At 40.5% G+C, this 20,873-nt stretch overlaps 1 protein-coding gene and 1 long non-coding RNA gene across 4 annotated transcripts in view; both read right to left on the reverse strand.

The window, feature by feature from the left end:
• The window catches only part of RBMS3 (RNA binding motif single stranded interacting protein 3), a 703,420-nt gene that overhangs the window by 658,894 nt on the left and 23,653 nt on the right, over positions 1–20,873 (reverse strand). The window lies entirely within an intron of this gene.
• LOC120500332 overlaps positions 105–20,873 on the reverse strand; it is a 43,328-nt gene continuing 22,559 nt past the window's right edge. Inside the window, exons 1-3 of one of the 2 annotated variants that reach the window (XR_005627072.1) lie at positions 11,143–13,632; positions 2,829–2,866; positions 105–553 (exon numbers count right to left, since the gene is read on the reverse strand). This is a non-coding gene — a long non-coding RNA (uncharacterized LOC120500332). Of the gene's footprint in view, positions 554–2,828; positions 2,867–11,142; positions 13,633–20,873 lie in introns of those variants that run through there. The other variant, XR_005627074.1, reaches the window with a different exon arrangement.

The following is a 20,873-nucleotide window of genomic DNA, read 5'->3' on the forward strand; positions in this document are numbered from 1 at the left end:
ATTCCCAACAAGCCTGCCATCAAGCTGAGAAGTGAAAGGGCACTCAAATGCTTATTTTGTGTTGTCTCATGAAGAAAATCTTTAGAAGAATGTTACAGGGAAGCTTTTAGAGAAAATAAAAATATTTATTTCTTTCCTCTTCTGAGGATTTCTGAATTCACACTGACATTTGACTGAGCAGCTACTTAGCATGCTGTACACCACATTTCACTTACAATAACAGCGCACACAGTAAAGTTCCCCTTTTCCCCAGAACATGACAATAGTGTATATTTTTCATAGAGTGTTACAATTTTTCAAGGTTTGGGGGTTTTTTTTCTTCTATTTTTAAAAGCTCAAACAAAGGACAATATGTTTGAAAGGAAGGCTCTATGATGAGAGGGACACTGAAACTGGAGATACAAAACTTGTTTCTATGATACATTAAATATCCTACCATGGTCAAACAGACACACACAATAACATTTATATGTGCAAAGGATCCACAACCGCAGGTCTTCTACCACCTCTAGAAGTTGCTTCAGCAGCAGATTTTGTAATCAGTCACAGGCACCTGTAAGACAAAAGAATAAGGAACAAGTGTTAACAGAGAGACACTTTTCCCATCCACAGCTTGCAGCTCATTAGAATTTGCAAGAATCTTTAAGATCAAGGGTGACTAATTCATCTCTTGGTCCTGTGCCATTCTGTGATCGGCACATGACTGGTATTTGATTTATCTGTGACCTAGGTGTACAGCAGGGGCAGCAAGGCTGCTCATGGAGACACCCAGCAGCACCCAAACCTATACAAGATGGAGGAAGTGAAGCAGCATCACACCTATCAACCTCCAATCAGCAAGACCACCCTCCATTTGGTGCACAAAGTGGGTGTTTTTACCCACCACGCAGCACTATGGTTTATGTCACTTGTGCTGCTAACAGCACGCTGGGGAAAGGTAAGACAGCAAACACGCATTTGTAATACACCACCCAGCTCATCAACAGGAACAGTAAAACCTTTAAAACAGACATAACAGCAAAAGCAATTAAGGAAACTCCTTCAGTTCAGAGCTACCTGGGGCGAGCACATGAACTGGCATACAAGCTGCCTGGAGGCCCTGGAGAGCAGTTGCTGAATTAGTGAGGATTGGAACAACTAATTGGTGATTGTTTATCAAATAATACACTAGCAATTCCACTGTGCTCTAAGAGGGAGGCAAGAATAAAGCCATTTCAGGTGCCACCACTGTGAACTTAGCATTTTTCTAAGATACATAAGACGTATTCTTCAACTCTTTTAAGTGTCCATATGCAGACTAGACAGAAGCTGGCAGGAGGCACATTTATAAGTGCATTTATTTCAAGTGTCTCTGCTAGTTCAAAGGACTCAAACAAAAAGCGTTGTCTAAAAAAAACACAGATGTGGTTTGGAGAAGAGAAGGAGGACAACTTATCACTTTTGAGGTGGGAGGAAGGGATGGCAAATATGGTACTAATTAATATAAAACCTTCTCCTTGCTTGCTGCCCTGCTGTCCCCAAACACACAAAATGAAGAATCTACCCTGCCTGGCTCTCTCAATACTCTTGGCACGTACCTCCTTCTCTCTCCCCCTCGCACTCCCTCTCTCTCCATAAAGGGGCATGAAATGAGAAATTTTAGCAAGGTTTCTTTACAGAAGAGAGGCTTGGCTCCAAGCCCAGTATACATATGTGGGAGGGAGTCTTCAAAGAGAGACTCCCTCAGCGCTGCCCAAGCAAGCCGTACTTCTCACGGCCTGCAAGGGAGGTTTGCTGGGACTCGCTGGCTCAAGCCCCACCAGTCCCTCAGAGAAAATAAATGCCCAAGGAGGCAAAAACATCTGCATGATGACATAATTTTCCTTAGTTTGAACTCTAGGAAAAAAATGACCACATGTTGAGAGGAATGGTTAAAAAACCCCCCAAACCCAATCAAAAAGCAAGCAAAAAAAACTTGGGGTGTCACTGGATTTCCCTTTTATATAGCATGTCCACTTGTATGAATTAGTCAATTTATACTAAGGATTATTTGTTGTCTTTAGCCTTGTACAGATGATTTCTTTTCAACAACTCCTCGTAGACTCTTGTAATGGTGTGTTGGTATAGTTACACAAGCATAGACAATTTACACTTACAGAAAGGCCATTTACAGGTATAGTTTAACATTTCCTTGAACAAACTGAGTTTTCAAAGAAAATATTCTTTTTTTTTCCCCTGGTCTAACTTCATACATTCTAGGGCTTCTGCTAGCATAGCAATGATGACAAAACTATAATAAATCCCTACCTGACACAGCTATGCCAGCAAGACTATAGCCTTCCTCTCAATTAGGTTGAAGTACTTCATATTTAAGCAACATTTATATCACAAGCTTTTCCCCTCACAGCACAGCGCATCCTCCCCAATCACCTGGCTTTGCATTGCTTCCTGCCCCTACTCTGGTAACCATGGATCTCCTAGACAACATTTACAGCATCAAGTGTGCAATTGCAGGCTCACCTAGAGCCATTTAAAAGGAGTTTATTTTTGATTATTTTAAAAAAATTTCCCTCCATCATACAGACAGACATTCTGCAATTTCTGATGAACTCCCATCCCCAGCTTACAGCCAATTCTGATCCACTCCTTGGTATTGTGGTAGTAAATGCTGTACCACACAAATGTGTGTTTGCTTTAGTTGTGTCTCCATCCTGTTTTAAAATGCACAACATGAATTAAATGCATCTAGTTTCCTCAGCCATATTTTCACTTTGAACATATCAGGAGGTAAACAAAGCAGACAGCTCTTAACTGATTCTTTTTTCTGTAATTAAGTGGGAGTTTCTTACCATGCCCAATGAAATTCAGAATGCTTCAGTGTAGATGCCTGAAAAAGAGAGAAAAGTGTTTAAAAGACAGTCTTTTGCTCAGTGAAAGTCTAACTCCACAAAAAAAACAAAACAAAACAAAACAAAACAACTATTGCCATCATAATTCTATAGGTTGAGTTAAATAAATAAATACTTATCTTATTAATTGTTGCCTGGAATCCATTTGTGCTTGTATCTCTTGAGTTAGAGGCCATATTTTAAAAAGTGCACAGGAGATTTGAAATCTGAGGACAACCTAAAGCTTGATTCTAAGAAGGCTCAGTGCACCAGTACTTTCCCATGGCGTGGGTGAGACAGGTTTAGTCATCAGGTGTGACAGAGAGCAGTCTGCTGCAATCCAACATTACATGGAGAGCCAACTAGAAAGCAACGTATTTAGCACATACACTGCACACATCACAATACCCTCAAAGAAAAGAAAATCAGGTGTTTCAGTACACAGGCTTTATTCAGGTCAGCTGCATTTCAGTCTCTCTGAAAAGCTACAGCAAGTGCCTGGATAGAAAGATGTTCACAATTTGGAGATTATTGCCAGACATCAACATCACTGTTATTCACAGGTGGGTGACACACTAAGGTTCTATGTATACAGCTGTTAAGACAAAAAGACCCTTCAAAATCATGAAAATATCTTTGCAAATTACGACTTCACCCTGAATCTGGTTTCATCCATCTCAGACTTCTCTTTTTAAAAATCCTTCTGCCTTTCTCTTCTGCAAGAGTACTCACTGAAATCCTTCCACAAAAGCTCAAATTGCTTTTTAAGGCCAGGAGCTTGTTTGTCATGTATTTAAACAATACCCTAGCATGGGGTGGGTGCAGTTACACAGGAAGAGACAGATGGGATAGGCTCAGAGACTGAGGAAGCCAAGCATCCTATCACACTGACAACTTTCACTTTTTCCTCCTCAGTCAAATGCAAACAACCTCAGCTCCTTCCCCAGTCCCACTGTTCCAACCTCTGAGACTCCCCATCTCCCAGCAATCTCTGGTGAGGTGATTCCCTGAATCAGAACTATAGTTTTTTGTACAACAGGCTTTGGGAGAGTTTGCTTTAAGGGGTATGTCCAAACACCCCTGTTGACATGGGAAATCTTGGCATCTATAATATCCCAGGGCAATTTCACAGCTACGGGAAGCTCTTTTTGGGAGCTTCAAAACTGTCACCTAACCATTCTCTTGAGGCTGCTTGGCTGCCATGGTGTGAATTATCATGAAATGAATTATCATTTTCTATTTGCTTTCTCCATGCCACTTGAGAGTTCATAGGCCTTTGTTTCTTCCTGCTCAGACAGATGCCCAAGTATTGTTTTCCACATGGGAGTCACTCCACATTTTTATCAATATTTCCTGTATCATCTCCCCTTCTTCTCCATCCTTTCTAAAATGATAGCGCAAGGATACAATATTGAATTGTGCCATGCATTTATGCTGTAGCATAAAGACTTTTCTTTTTGTTCACAATTTTTTTACCAATCAGTCCCAGTATTCAGGTTGGTTTGTTTCTTGTTCTCATTCCTATTGCACATTCAGCAAACATTTTCATACAATTATTATAAACCAAGCTTTCTTTCCAAACAGTAATTTACATTCCTTCACTGTGTATTTCAAATTAGAATTGTCTCTTCCTCTGCACTCTTCCATGTTCTGCCAGGCTGTCCTTCAGTCACTCTCTATGGTGAGGCTATTCTGCAGTCCCATAGCACATCCTCACCTCAGCTACCCTGTTTGATCTGGCATCATCAGGAGGCTTTTTTGCCTCATTCTCCACCTCTTTCAGGACTATGCCAAGCAGCACCAGACTCAAAAGCATGACCTCATTGGTCTTTCCATCCCTTCTCTAAAAGTTGGCCAGTTTCCCCTCACTTTTATTTCCTAAACTGAAATTATTATTGATCCACTTAAGGACCTTGCCCCTTAGCCCAGGGTAGCTTGACATCATTGAAAGTTTTTGAAGATGTATAAATAACAAAACAAACAAAACTTAGAAAATTTGTTTATGTGATTATAACAGAAGCACGAACATCCTGAAGCTCAAAAATCTTCTGTTCAAAATCTACTGTCCAACCCTTCTTTAAAGTAACCCTTACCCTTCACACACCAAGGTTTTAGCTTCTTCTTGAAACCACAGCATCCATTACACCCTGGAACAACTCCTCCCCAGCCACAGGAGTTACCCCATGTGTGGGGAATGTGTCACTCATCTCAAAGAGAGCTTTTCTCACTGTGCTTTCTTGAATCACAGGGAGCTGCTAACAAGAGAGCCAGTTCCAGACCCAGTTATAAGCTGCAAGTGCCCCATTGCTTCCAGGACCATTAAGCCAAGGTATGTAGTAGGAGACACCAGCTCTGGAGACTTTTTTTCCCTTATAGTTCATCTGGAAAGACATTTTTTCCTGTTCTTTTGTATTTTGGAAAATCTGTAGCTCTTCTCTCCCACTCTCAGCCTTCTTGTGCACATGCATAGGTTGAACAATGATGCATGTTTCATGCTCACACAAACCCTCTGGCTTTGAATGTCATTCAAACAACACAATACCACATATGGTTTCCCAGTGTTCAAGAGCAGTTCAGAAGTCCCAATTTAGACTCTGAGGCCCACCAAATAAAAAGGAATGTGATGCATATGTTCCCAGTTCTAGCTCAGCAAATATAGGCTAGAGGAAGAGAAAAACATCAAGCCTGGTAACTTAATATTACACTAGATGAATAAGTATAATTTTCTAAATAAAAATAATTGGCTCAAATATAATGCCAATAACCCTTCAGGGACTTGAGCTGGTGAGTACCATTGAGAATAATAAAAGAGGCAATTCTTACTGATGCATACACTTTAAGAACAAAAACACAGTGTGAGAATTTTAATTCCAATGATTTGGATAAAGCTGGCTGTCCTGAATCAGCAAGCAAAGCACAACAGCTACAGTGAAGTACAAAACCAAAAGAACTGTAACTTTTAGACAGCAATCCAACCTCAGCTAAGCACCATTCCAGGACTGCTAGGACAACACACCGAGTGAATGCTGAGCTACAACAAGTAGCTTCTTTAGGAATAGGATCCACCACAGGAAGTACAGGCCCTGGCACACCAGATCTGAAGTGGCTGGTGGTCCTCGCAGGGCAGTGCTGTGGATGGAAAGGTGTCTGCTCAGGCCCTGCATGGCCCTTTCCTGCACCAGAAGCAGTACATAATTGCTCCTCAGCGATGAAGAGTTGGAAAAAAAAAAAAAAAACTGAAAGAAACAGATACTGGTATTATTCGGATTCTGCCTTCTCCAGCAGATTTCTGCTCATTGCAGCCTCAAAGCACAGAAGCAGCTGGTACTTTCTCCTCAGAGGAGACTACTCCAGACACTGGTCAACATTGCAATTAAAGGATGCACTTATTCATTACATAGACCCTCTAGATTTCCCCAAGGCAACCAGTGAAATCCCTGACTACCTTTTTCAAGGATATAAACACTGTGGGAAGAAAGCAGTCAGCCCCTGCCATCCTGGCCAGGATGCACCTCCTGCAGCACATATTGCTTCCTTAAGACCCAGTGCAGCAGGGAGCAAGGAGTGGATTCAGCCCAGCTCATTCACCATTTAAAAATTAATGGCAAATGCAGCCTCTCTAGCTGCAGGTAAGGCACCCCAGAGACCTCTGAAAACTAATGTCAGCCCTCCAACTCCTGTTCCTATTACAGCACTAATCTTCAGGTTCATCCACACACTGGCAAATGCTTAAAGCAGCCTGTTAACTCTACCAAAGGACTGATTTTAACTCGGCTCACATACACAGAAAGGTAAATGCAACATGCCAACAAACACATTCTGCTATCAAAGAATGACTTAGAAGTATCAAATTTTTAATACCGCATACTTATTTACTGATGCCTGCCCTAGCAGGCATATGTAACCTAATACTGTATTTTACTGATATTGCAGATGGTATAACCAATCTCCTAAACTCTCAGCACTCTCAATGGATTAGTATGATGTGTGGAGCAGTTTTAGCTTACAAAGCACTACTTTAGTGTGTAGAGTTATTGATTTAACTTAGAAATTCTGCTATGTCGTGTATTTTTACTGATTTACTTTTACAGTAGTGTAAGAATATCATTTCTCCCCCCAAAAAAACTTTGACACACTTCCTTATCCAATACAAAATATTGCTCCTAGTAGGATTTCGGGACAGGTGCTCAGTAATCAAAATTATGGGTTTTTTGAAATATTTTTTGTGTTGCAGGGCTCCTCCCACATTAGTAATATATTTTCTTTTTTTTTTTTTTAATAAACCTGGCATACCCCCTAAACTTTCCAGAAATTCCTCAAAGAAACATCTGCAGTTATATATCAGTGTACCCTCTCCTCTCTTCCAGTCTCAAGCTGGGCAGATATTGATACAAAGGGAAAAATTCTCCCATCTGGAATACTTTCCAAACGTACCAATACATTTTCCTTCTTCTCAGCCATAGCAGTCACTCAATCCTCTAGTCTCCTCTCCTTTTGAATGCTGCAGGAATCTCCCATGTGCCAGCTCCAGTCCCAGCTCACAATTCTAGCATGTATGGAAAGCTGCAGCTGAATAGTGCATACAAATGACAGCAATAAAATAATTTTGTGGCATCACTAAAAGCTTATTTGGAAAGCACATTTTAAAAACAAGACCAAACCTGAGAACCACTCAGGAATGTCAGTGGCATTCTCCTCCAGCTTTTCTTCATCAGCAGCTGTCTCTGCAGACACACAACTCCAACTCCTACCTTCTGCCCTGCACACCTCTTTCATCACTGCATCACAAGTGTCTTTTCTTCTGTTAACTATTCTGTGTTTAAATCCTCCTTTACTCTGCAATGTTAATCAGTAACAGCCCCCACTACCTCTATGCTTCATTCCTCTGCTAATCAATGTGATATTGAAAGTGCTTCAATTTTACCTTATGATCACTTCACATGGCATAAACCACCATCAAAAAAGCAGTCTAAAGTCTAGCTCTATAAATATACTTTCCCGCATTTTGTTGGCAGAGGTAGACTTACATCAATAATTAAATATGCCAAAAGGCTCACCTAGTCTGTATCTTGAAGTACCCCAACTCAACACATTTTTGTACATGCAGTGAATTATAGTCTTTGACTGTATTCATCAAATTTCTCCATATCAGCCCATGTCCAGTAGCCAGTGACATGGCATGTGACTTTAGTAAGGGCTTAGACTTACAAATAGCTGCTGCACATCTGTTGATTCACATCAAGCAGTTACATGTATGTTTTTCTCTGGCTTATAGCAAATGCAGGATAACTCACAATAGCTTCAAAAAACTCTTGCCTCATAGAAAGAATGCCACATGGTTCTATGCAACTTCAACACAAGGAAATTGCCACAGAAAAGATTTACACATTAAAGCATCACCTTAGTCCCAGATACTTTACCTTGATTTACAGTGGTTCCATACCTTCACACTTTAAGATAATGTTATCATAGTATCTGGATGCTACCAAATTCTCCTTATGTTAAAAAATATATTTAAGTTTATATCTAAACTTCTGTTATGGTAAATAAAGCCCTGTAATTTCAGAAGGCACATAGATCATAGACAAATGGGTCTAGCAACCAAAATCTTCTCTCTCACACAATGATAAATTGTGCCATTCCAGCAGCTATTTAGACCTCACTGCCTGAACTCATGCTGACCTGAAACATACCCATTCCTTCATTACCCCCAGCTTGGTGTCATGTGCAGCATCAAACAACTTATCTTCTTCCTGCTTACAACACCTCCAGCAATAGCAATCTTTTCAAAGTTAAAGAAAAAAAAATAAAAAAGGCAAAAAAAAAGCAAACTATTTAAAATAAACTGATGCTTATGATGCTTATGAAGTTAAAACAGAACAGCACACCCGACTCTACGCTGTATTTTTCAGCAGCAGAATATCCTGCGGTGGCCTCAGCCAGCTGGGCTCTGTGACCCTTGGATTGATCCCATGAGTGTGTTCCCATTTTATCAAGCAATGAACACTCCAGCCCCAAAGCCAGCAAGAAGTTTGTCACTGACTTCAGCTGAGAACAGGAACCGGCTCAATCATAAGAAACCTTGAGCTAAATAAAGCGGCAAGAAAAGGCACAGGAGGGAGGTGGAGGGTGTCAGCTCAGAGTGCTGTGGGGCACAGCTCTGCTTGTTACCAAGGTTACTTCCCCACATAAGATTTCATTTTCAATCACCAATAAATCTGCAAAAGTTTGATCCCCTCAAGTGGGAAACTGGGGTTGAAATGCATTAAATATGTGCTGCATCCTGATTTGGGGGGTGGAGAAGCTTTCCAGACATAATATTGTAGGCAGTTTTGAGAAAGAGGTTACAGGCAAACATGTGGATGTGGAAAGCTCTTTTCCAGTAAAGACTCACCACTATGGCCCTGCTTTGGGTCTGACAATAAGTTATGTCACAGATCAAAAATTTACTGATTGTGTCAGGCATGTGTCTAAACAAAAACCTGCCCGAATTTGAACGGGTTGTAAGTCCTCAAACAGAATGGAAAAGAAAAACATCAGTTAAAGAAGAGTCAATAAAGATACATTCAATTTTTAGCTGCTTTAGCCAATAAGCTGCTTAGGCAATTTCAGCCATTCCCTCAAGGCTCCCAAGCCAGCAGGTTTGCTCCAAGCTGGGGCTGAGCAGGACTTTCCCTAAAACTGCAATTCCAGTGTGCTGAATGTTGTTCTGCATAAAAGCATGGATACCCTCTTCCTCCATCAGTGTGTCCCCAGCCAACACTTCATCTGCTCCAGTGAACATGGAAGAGAAAGTTTTCAGAACCAAACATAATAGGGACAAAAGTGTCAGGTTTAAAACATTTAGGGAGAAATATAGGGGAAAAAAGTATGTAGGTAGGGAAATTTTTCTCCCTAAACTCTTAATGACTGGCCTGGAGAGGCTGAAATTACAATAGATGAGAAATGGGATCTGAAAGTCATGGAAATGGAGATTCATGAGTATGGCACTGAAATCTGGCTTAAAAATCATGATGAAGAGGTGTGGCAATGTGGTTTGAGGCTCAGCTCTGATGATCTTGAATGCAGATGAAATGCTGAGACTGTGTCCAAGGGGTACCAACTGGCTGAAGAATCTTTGGAAAGGAGTTCAGGCTTGAGGTTCAGTGGGAACAAACCAACATGGCAGAAAATACCAAAGTCCACGCAGGGACAGACCAGAGGAAGATCCTTGATCAGGGTAATTTTTGTGGCTGAGACAAAAGCTAATATTTCTGTCAAATATCTGTGAAGTGAATCATAAATTAGATTGCTGCTGCTTCACGCCAGACTGTCGGAAAGATGCTTGGTGGCCACCAGTTATTCCACTAGTGGCCCTACTTGATGTGGTGGACAGGAAGACCTCTGTCCAACATTCACAGAGGTGCACATTTCACACCCTACAATTAATTTGGGGTTTGCAAAAAGTGAGTGGGCAGGGAGCAACTTCTTCCCCTGTGTCTCTCATATTCCCTGGTCATAAAAATGTAGTTTTATTTTAAAAGACTTGAATCTGTTACCTATAGCTGAATCCATTCCTGTGGTTCCTCAGCCTGTACTTATCTACACACCTCTATTTTTTGAAGCTCAATGAGAGTTAGGAAATTGTGTTTTGAAATGTGCACCTTGTCATTGCATAAAGACTTATACTGTGGAGGAAACCAGAAAAGGGATATTTTTCATGCTTGAGAAACAGTTACGGCCACATTGAAGAGTACAGCCTCCTTCTCCTCAAAGACTGTTTTAATCCTAATATCATACAAGAGGATAACTTTTGTACTACAGTAAAATCTGATCTGAGCAGCCTCATTGACTTAGGACAGCCTTCCTTCTCATGAAGAAGCACAGACAGTATTCTTCTGGGATCTTTTCCTGAATTTACTTAAAACATGATTATTTCAAGTTTTATGTGCTCTAACTTTTTGTTAGAGAAAACAACTCAGAGAAACTTTGCTAAATAAAATCTGTAAGCATCACTACAGACAGGAAAAACAGAGCCACTAGAGAACTGTACTTGCTCCAACTCCCTATGCAACCCAGGAGGTGATTTGGAAGAGAAGACATAATTTCCTACCACACAAGCCTCCACTGTGGCAACCCAAAAAAAAAACCAGATCCGAGATTATTTAACTCATGGTGACATTTGCCTTTCAGTAAAAAGGCTGAAAAATATCTTGATCAGTGCCATAGCTCATGAACTCACACAAAACTTTCCAGTTCAAAGCACACAATAAATCTGGCATATGGCATGTCTCACCTGCCACTCTGAGAACTACCAGGTCATTTGTTCCCTGGAAGGATCACTTCATTCAAATCCTGGTGATGTTTCTTTCCCAGTGCTACACTGACTGCATGGCTGACAAAGGAAAGGACAGGTCTTGCTAAACTTGCAGCATCTCAGAAGTTTCATCACCTCCAGGGAACCTTCTTGCACTTCCATTACTACTCCTTCCCCCTTCAAATGCTGCTTCTTGATGTTTGCTGTTCACCACAGATGTGCTGTTTTCTGTGCAGAGGTTGGGCCTGCACAAGCCATTTAGCCTGGCAGTTAGAAGAAAAATGTTAGAATGTCTTTTACAGAAGAACAAACATTGACTCACGTTAGGGAATGTCACTTGTGTGATGCGCTATTTTGCAAGACCACCATGGTTGCACTGCCTCACTCTGATCAGCCACATTAATATTTCAATACTGGACGACAACAGTTGAAGATTAATTCCAGTAAGTTATTCATGCCTGGAGGTTTAAATTTTCAAGCAGAAGCATGTGGGCTAGTCTATGGCATTTCAGCACATCCCCAAGGAAAGTGTGGTGGGAAGTCACCCAGCCCCAAGAGGATCAGAGTAGCTTGTACCTTTGCAAAATAATCCCTCTTCCTGCTTCTCTGTATCCAGGACACTTCACCATCAAAGATGATGTGCCAAGGGCCTTTTCTTGCTGCCAGCCAGCACTGCCAGACAGTATGCTTACAAAAGGTGTGGACATACTCAGCCCTATATCCCCATTGGAGGAAGACACATCATTTATTTAGCCAGGAAGCAAAAAAGGCCATTCTCAGACAAGCGAGACAATGTGTTTGTGTACTGATCAAGTCAGGACCTGTTTAGCCCTCAGCATTTATTTCAGTTCCATACTCCTTACATAAGAGTCTTCAAGCAAGAGAGACTTTGAGAACATGACAGTGTGAGAAGAGATCCTGTCAAAACATAAGTGTGAGGGCCTATGCGGTGAGGAGCCTCTCAAGAATGCTTTCTGCCACAAGAACAAACCAAATCCCTGGATCATTCCTGACACACACAGAGCATGAAGCTGATGTCCAGGAGCATTACTGCAAAGCCAGGGCAGAGGGGTTCAGCCAGCCAGCACCCAACCCTCTGCAGGAGGAGATCCAAGGAGTGCCTGCATCCCACTGCTAGTTTGCACCTAGGGTTTGGGGAATATAAACAGTAGTTTATTTGAGAGGTTAAACAGGTTATTTGAGATATTATATATTTTTTCCTGAAGTCATCATAATACACACTTTTTCTTCTACCATGTTTTTTTTTTTTTTAAATAAGGAAGGAGAAGCAGCCTACTTCTCAGGTGGGCCCAGCAATCCCAGCTCAACCCCAGGAATATCAAAGGGAGTGCCTTCAGCATGCAAAATTCCACTGAAGACAGGACTACAAGATATTAATTGTCAATCCCCACCTTTGCAATGGGAGTTCAGAACCACCAAAAATAAAGTCTCTAGTATAAAATTCAATACTACCAAATCACTACACAGAAGCCACCAAGACATCAGGTCTTAAACACATGAATCCAGTCATTATTGCCTTCTTGAAACTCCCTGCCAGACACCTCCATGTAGCAAGTAACAAAATACAAACATTTTGGCTAGATATTAATTAAGAGACATGCAAAGGAGTACAAATTGAATTCTTCAATATACTGAACACTATTTTAACAAATGAACCCATGTTTATACCAGGCAGAAGTTCAGACAAAAATCATCTTGAAACATGACCTTCAGCTTCCACATAGGAACAAACTACAATAAAACATTTATTAAATATAGCTGCAATTTCTCTACTGATTGGTACTGAAAATCCAAAGATTTTTAAAATAAACAACAAGAGTGTGAGAAGTTTTCTTGGGCTAAATATAAACAGTAAAAAACATTGATCTTTTAGGCTTTTTGAGGGACAAAAAAATCCAAATTTAAAGTCCTCTCCTTCTCTCCCCTTCTATGACCTGGGCAGAGACAGGAGACATTTATAATGATGTGCAGCAAAGTCAATTTTTCCACTGCTTTGCAATCATGTACCTCCATAAAACAGACAGAATGCTGCCAGTGGAAAGACAGAGAATTTCTGGTGTGTGCCTTTCATCCTGCTATTTACAGCAGTATGGGCATGAAACAGGCTCACACAGCTCTCATGGATCATTACAAAAGTCCAGGTCAACAAAGATCGGGCTCCTTGTCTAAACTGTCAGCTGTGACCCTCATGCAGATACCCTGCCTCTAAAACACACAGCACTGCTCTGGCAAAGGACTGCTGGAAGTGATTCTGTGCTGCTGTCTGCTGAGATTACACAGACCACTCCAAAGATTTCCACCCCTTCCACATCTATTAGGCAGCCTCTGAAATTCAGTGCTACCAATTATCCATATTGTAACGCAGCATGTTTTATGCAGCTACAAGTTACTCATGATCCCAAATACCTCGAGGAACTGAGAAAAGAAATGAACAAACAAACAAACAAATATGGGGGGGGGGGGACCTAGCCAAAAAAGAAAAAGGGAAAAAATGCAAACAACAAGCTAGAAAATCATCTTCACCTTAAGCAAGCCATGTTAGAGGCTCTATTTTAAAAGCAGCAAGCTCAGGATTTCAGCCTGAGATACAGACAGTGTTGAGACAAGGGGTTTACTCCAAATTCAATATAACTAGTATTTACCAGAGGAGGGAAAATGTTCAGAATATAGAGCAGGTCAAGTAAAAGGATTGTGCAAAATTGAAAACACCTGCAAGGTGGGGCACATATGGTAGATGCGCTGACTATATAGGAGTAGACAGGAAGAAAAAGGGGCTTGTATTCTGGATGGAAAAGAGCTGTCTACTGCCATGAGCCAGCATCTGAAACTGTTCAAAACCATTACAGCCACATTCCCAAGCAAACACTTGGGAGCACTTGTGCTGTGCTTAATCCTCACAGCTTCAGAGAGAACAGCATGGGAACTTACTAGACAGGGGCCAGTGCTTTCCCATTTTATCTCAGTCCTTCCCAAAGAGCAAAGGGAATGTTCAGGTGTAAGCAAGCATTTGCAGAAGTGTTGCTGCCATCCTGCTCAGGCTTCCTTCAACCCAAATTCTAGCAGAGCACAGACACAAGCACTCTGAGCAGATTGTGAGTAAAATACTGGGATGGGGAGGAAAGGGAAGGAGGCAAGAAACCACCACCCATGTATCTAAACGACAAGGGATAAGACAGTGAATTAACATAGCTGGGGTTATTTTCCCTTCAACTTTTGCATAAGAATAATTAAGCATTAAAGAGATAGGAAAAATTCTAAAAGAACAGTTGGAAATATATGGTTTTACATTCTGTCATAGCATTTTTTCTTAAAATAAAATTTATTTTAGTAAAATATTAAATGTTAGCTATAATAAGCTATTGATAAAACAGCGTGTTAAATATTAGCAAAAAAGCTCTCTAAATGTTGCTCCAGAGTCACACCCAAGAGACATTGAGAACTGGCTGTGACAACTCTGTTGCTTCCAAAGGGGCAGGAGCAGGGAAGACAGCAGTAACTCACCAGCAGTAGCTTTCAACATTACTCATTTCTTCCAAGCAACAACCTCAAGAAGAAAACTTAGCTCCATTCCTCCATACTGTTCCTCTCCCCCACTCCCCCAAATGCAGTCCCCTAGCAAGTTTAGGTTCTGATCCTAGCTGTCCATAAGTCTTGTAATAGTCAATAAAAGCATGAGTTAATAAATAGATAATTAGATCTAATTTATTTAATAAATAAATAATTAGATAAGTATTTTCATGATCCAGTCTGCCTTGGCTCTTGCTTCATTAACCCATGCACAAATGGCCCTCAAGCACAGGTGATTAACACTGCCAAAAGCCAGACATCGCACTTCTGTACTTCACAGCAGTCGAGTGTCTGAGGATGCAGCACACCCTTGCACATTAACTGAAGCTCCTACTCATCAGGAGCCCAAAGGAGCAGTACTATTGCAAATGCCATTTGATTAGTCTGTGACTCAAGGAGAAGAGCCTTATTTATTATTAAAGCAAAAACTCTCATTAAACTGTATTTTTCAGTAAACCTGGGACTAGCTGATCTCTACAACTCTTTAGCTTGTTCTGGTACAGTCTTAAGCAGCACACTAAATACAGTGTTTCACAAAGTTAGTTGGAAAGAGTTTGCAGAGCCTTTTTACCTCATTCACATTTTAGCTTGAATAATGAAGATGGACGTAGAAACATTTAACAGAAAAGAAAACTAAGACTTTCCCCCTTCCTCAAATTCTTACAGACCTTCACTTTGGGGGGCAATTCAGCCTCCTTTCAGAGCTGCTTTTAGAGACTGTCTTAAAACAGGTAACATTTAAGATTTGGAAAGTGAGAGGTCACATAATGCAATTACTTCAGATAATCAGATCTGCAGAGTTACTGAGACATCAGCAATGTTTGTCACTGCCTCACAGGAGCTTAAAGCACATAAACAAAATCAATTCCAAGTCCAGAATCCCAAACAAATAAATCTGTTACCCAAACAGATGAGAAAGAGGGAAGCAGTTTCTCCCGAAGCCACTCAGATTTAGATCAATAGAACAGAGTAACCCACTGTTTCCAACCACTTTAGAATCTTAAAGGCAAAACATAAATTGACATCATAATGTCATCTTAATAAACACAACCAACATCAGTATCACAGTCTAAGGCTACCTATCACTACCTACACCTTTGAATTTCTTTTTAAACAGGGAAACAAAATATGAAGATGTTTGTTCGTCTGTCTTTGAAATTAATTGCTGAGTCAATATTCACCAACAAGTAAGTCAGGACAAGAACACTTCCACACATGGTCCTCCTCCATGATGTTCCAGCAAACTTTCTGCAGAAATCAGTTAAGAGTTGTGTCTGTATAAGAAAGAGTTCAGCCGGGTACTGTGAGAATTATAGTGCACAACACCTCTTCTATTAGAAATAAATTATCTCATTTACATTTCAGTTCTGTGGAACAAGCCACTCTCAATAGGGCAGTTTGCTAGAGTTACTGAAAATGTACAGAGAAGTTATGTTTCATCATAAATGCACATTATGTTCTCATCAGAGAAATGAAAGGATAAACAGGCATATTACAGAAACTGCTTTTCTTGGAGGTCTCTCCAAATTTTCATGAACACAGTCTCTTCCTACCTTGCAGTGTATTGTTGCACAGCTAAATATCACAAGAAGTCTCGTTAGTTGAATGGAAATAAGTACAGAAAATATTGTATTTTTCATTGACCCTTTGGAATGAATAACACCATACAGATGGAAATCATACCCAAATATCTAAAGCTGTAAATAATTTAACTCTACAAGCTCTAAATACATTCCAATAACTACAGAATGTACTGGTTCCTCTCTTTTATTTAGAGTTTCATTTCTTTGAATTGTATACTTCTTAAAGTAAGAACCTGGTGGATCAGAAGACAGAAAGACAAACTCTTGTGTAGGTGCTGCAGCGCACTGAAATAACATTTCTAATTTTTTTCTCTTTTAGCAAAGACTGCAATCAGGGCTGGGTCAAAGTCTGCTTAGAGGATGGGGACATGGGTTTTACTGCATGCCTTTTGTACTCACTGTGATCTTAATATTGCTCATGAGAAATTCAAGTAGTGTTTGGCAAATAACTATGGCTCAGTGAAACAGCCAACACCCACTCAAATATTAAAAGACCTTGAAATACACTCTTCACAAGTTATTTCTACAGTGGCAATCACATGTTTATGGGGTGTTAGTACTTACAACAAACAGAGTCCTTATTTTAAGCTTTTAGGTAGGGAAGTAACATTAACCCAGAGCTTTCATTTCCAAGGAGACAGATGTAATCATTAAGTTGAAAGCTATTCTGAAGATTTCTCTTCAGCATTTCTAACTGGGCTTGCATCACTTTATACAGAACAATCATGGGAGCCAAAATGAGAACCCTTCCATGTCACTATCACTTTCTTTCTGGCTTTCAGACTATTAGCATTATTGTTTTCATGACAGAAGAGCTTCAGGATAACAGAGCATCCCAGGAGAGCCTACAGCTCTTTAGTGAGCATTCCCAAAGTAGGGTGAGAGATGGTTTTGCACGACGTCAAGATCTGGGTCAATGCCAAACATAACCCAGACCAAGTCTCTGGGATATCCAGTGGTGGAATTTCAACAAGCACTGTTTCCTTCTTTCTTCTCTTCCCATCTTCTGGGTTTTTTTAGAAAACCTCAAGATGAAGCAGGGTTACATCAGTTGACCAAAAATGATATCTGTAAAATGCTTTCTTCCAAGTTTCCCAGAAAGGGAAAAAAAAAAAAACCACACAGAAGAAACTCCTCTCCCAAACCCCCCTTCCTGATACCCCAAAAGAGACAGAGGGCTAAAACAGCATTATCCACTGAAACAGCTTTCATTATACATTGAAACATATTCAGATAATTTTCAAGATGATGTCAACGGTAAAAAATGGAATAGCTTGATGATGAACTCCCCTTAGATTCAAAATTTTATGTGTAAACAGAGAGTATGAATTTAGCAGTTCTACCCACCTTATAAGCACATTACTGTCAAAGGAAATCCTCACCTCAAGTGAGTACTTTTTTTACATTTTTTTTATAGACCCTGCCTGAGAACTGGGGCAGCTCAAGAAGGACACCTAACAGCAGCACACAGATTCTTGAGTTCCACACTGTTATCATCCCTAACCACTCGCTGAAAGATGCCTTGCAGCAGAGAGAGAAGTCTGCAGCCTACAGAGCAAGGAAAGAGTCAAAATGATTTTGCTCATTCGCCACCCCCCCTCCCTTATCATCATGCAGGAGGAGGAGGGCGATCTATTGATACTGGGTGTAAAGACAGCTGCTCTTCTGATCCAGCGTGGCTTTTGTTAGCAGCAGCAGAGCTGGTGAAAGAGAACAAACGCTCTCCCATACATGCATTGTTAGGGCAGGAGACAAAAGAATACCTGTTTTGAATCACTGAGGACTATTACTGTAACAAAGTACAAGATAACATTTCGCCAGAGGATACAAGAGATTCTGAGAGGAGCAACAATGAAACCAGACAACCTTTCTGTCATCTTATCAAAAACTGCTTGGGGTACTTACTGAACAGTGGGGGGGCAATAATAGCAAATAGAGAGCAAACACAGTTAATCTTTGCACAAAGGCTTTTTGATAAGTAATAAAATAGAGTTAAGAGAGGCGTGCTGGCCTTTGCCAACTCACATTGCTTAGAAGAAAGGATATAAGACAGGCCTAAACAATTTTAAAATAAACAAATCCATACACAACAGGGGAATGTTGCATGAATGAATTTTCTCATTCTCCTTTTTCAAGCAATTCAAGAAGCAATCAAAGCACTCCAAGGTTTGCAATGCTTTTACATACTTTTTTTGACACATTGCTTTACAGAACCTTCACAACAGCCCACTATCAGTAGCTTTGGTGTCACTGTATGGTATGTAAATGGAATAGGCAGATCTTTGACATAAAAATAATAATCTCTGCTAAAATTACAGTACTACAGTGTATCATAGCATCAGAACTATGGAAATATTAATACATGGATCTTTGACAATACAATGTAAGATGTCACTTTGAGCAGTTATTATGCTAATAACGGACACTTATTATAAAACAACATGAAAGAGGTAAGCTATGTGGGTGTAGAAAGGGATATTTAGTATTCAGAAAATGTATTTAAAAGGGAAAAAAAGCAAGTGCTTCATACAGCATCTAATCCCACATTAGGCAGATGAGGAGTTCCCTGGCAGATGGGTGTCAGGATACCCTGGGACTTGGATGAAGCAGCACATTATCTCTCAAGGGAGCACACATGCCAATATAATTTACAGCATCCTTCGAGCTTCTTTTTGTTATGCAGCAGGCCAAAATGGGACCAAAATAATGAAGGAGGGGGGAAAAGTGGCACTAGAGCTTTGAGGATTAACTAGAAAAATTGCTCATCAAGTCCAGCAGGATTTCAAGAGAACATATTCTGCCCCATGCTCAATGACTTCAAAATAAAACAAAACAAATTCCAATACTAAAGAAAGAAAGAAACCACAATGAGGAAAATGTCTCATACCAAATTCCCTATATAAAGCAAGCAACAAGCCAGCATCATGACTGGTTCCATTCAAGCTACAAGAAAGTGTCCATTTACATAAAAAAATATACTAAGACTATTAAATGTTGCATTTAAAGCCAAAAGAAATATTTACAAAAAGTTTGTAATATAAGGAGGAATCCAAGGAAAGAGAGTCTCTGTTTGCCTGATGGCTAAAGAGTAAATTTGTCTAGGGTTTTTCTAGTCGGGAAAGGAGCAATTTATAGATATTCTACATAAATTCTCACCTGGGCTTTTTTACTCTGCACTAAGACCCTGTTTTCCACCTAATCTGAACTACAGAGTCACTCTGGTGGCAGAATCAGCCACTTGGCACAGGGCTACTGCACTCTAAATTCAAACCTTAGCTGTGCTTTACAAAAACTTCTATACCACCAAAGCCAGCTGAAGCCATTCTCATCCTTACAAATACATTCCTCAGCCCTGAAACAAATACAAATGCCACGTTTGTGAAGACAGAGCAGAAGATGCAACACTTCAGACAACAACCATAAATAAAATTCTTACATGCACAAACATAATCCATTTCCAGCAGGAATGTTGGTGCTTATGCTGCAGCAGTTGGAAATACCTGTCTTTCAACATTAAGCCTTGCGAGGATAATGCTCAGCTGCAATCTAAACCGGGGTGATTGCAGCAGAACAACCAGAAGCTGTGTGATTACTTATTGCAGCTCCCAGTCAGGGAGAGGGAAATCTGCCACGTAGCTCACGTGCATGTACAAGGAACCCCTTGTCTCAAGCAAAATAACATAGGGAATTATTTGGATTTTGCTTACAGTTGCAAGGATTTCCTCATGCATCTCCAGGACAATTGCACTGACCATGGACTAGATCACAGATCCTTCTTTTAATAACTTGGCAATTTCCTGGGCCAAGTTTATTCAAACGCCCAGCCATGCACCACCTATCCTCCCCCACTCTTTCAGATTCCTACAACTTTTCCAGGTTATGTGCAGGCTTCCTGATAATTTTATGGCCTTGTACATGGTTTACTTACCTTCTGTGGTGGAGAGAAGGCAATGACCAACTGCAAAAGCTATCAACAAGAACCTGGGAGTCTGCAAACTAAAAGTTACTGCTTTATTAGCATGACAGCAACAGACAGCTGTGACCAGCCACTGCTGTGTTCAAATCCCTGACAGCTCCCAATCTACAACTTGTCCTTCCCCTACTTTTCGTTCTGAACTTTACTGCCCAACATACTACAAACAGGATTTGAACAATAGTATTTATCCAGCAGAAAGCACTACTGCTATCATCAGTTAGACCTGGAGCAGGCTGGGGAGAAAACAAGAACACAAGGCATACAGGAGAAGGCATACAGGAGAGAGCAGTAGGTTATCCACTGTACACACCCTTTAAAGACATGCAGATGGGGAGGGGGGGCAGAAAAAGGAAAGCCTTAGGCACATTCCTGCTAGCTCTCATGATTAAATTTCTGCTTTTACAGTATTTAGGGGTTTTCTTCCTAAACCTTCAGTTCTAATAATCAAGGTATTTTGTCATACTTGCAAATTTCCCTTTACAGAAAGGTGGTGGGCAGAGCATAAGAAAAGTCTTGAAAAGAAGATTCCTCCAGAAGCTAAAAAGCAAAAGTCATTCATAAAT

This window comes from Passer montanus, unplaced genomic scaffold, assembly GCF_014805655.1.
Source record: "Passer montanus isolate IOZ18808 unplaced genomic scaffold, ASM1480565v1 scaffold10, whole genome shotgun sequence".
NCBI classification, from domain to species: domain Eukaryota; kingdom Metazoa; phylum Chordata; class Aves; order Passeriformes; family Passeridae; genus Passer; species Passer montanus.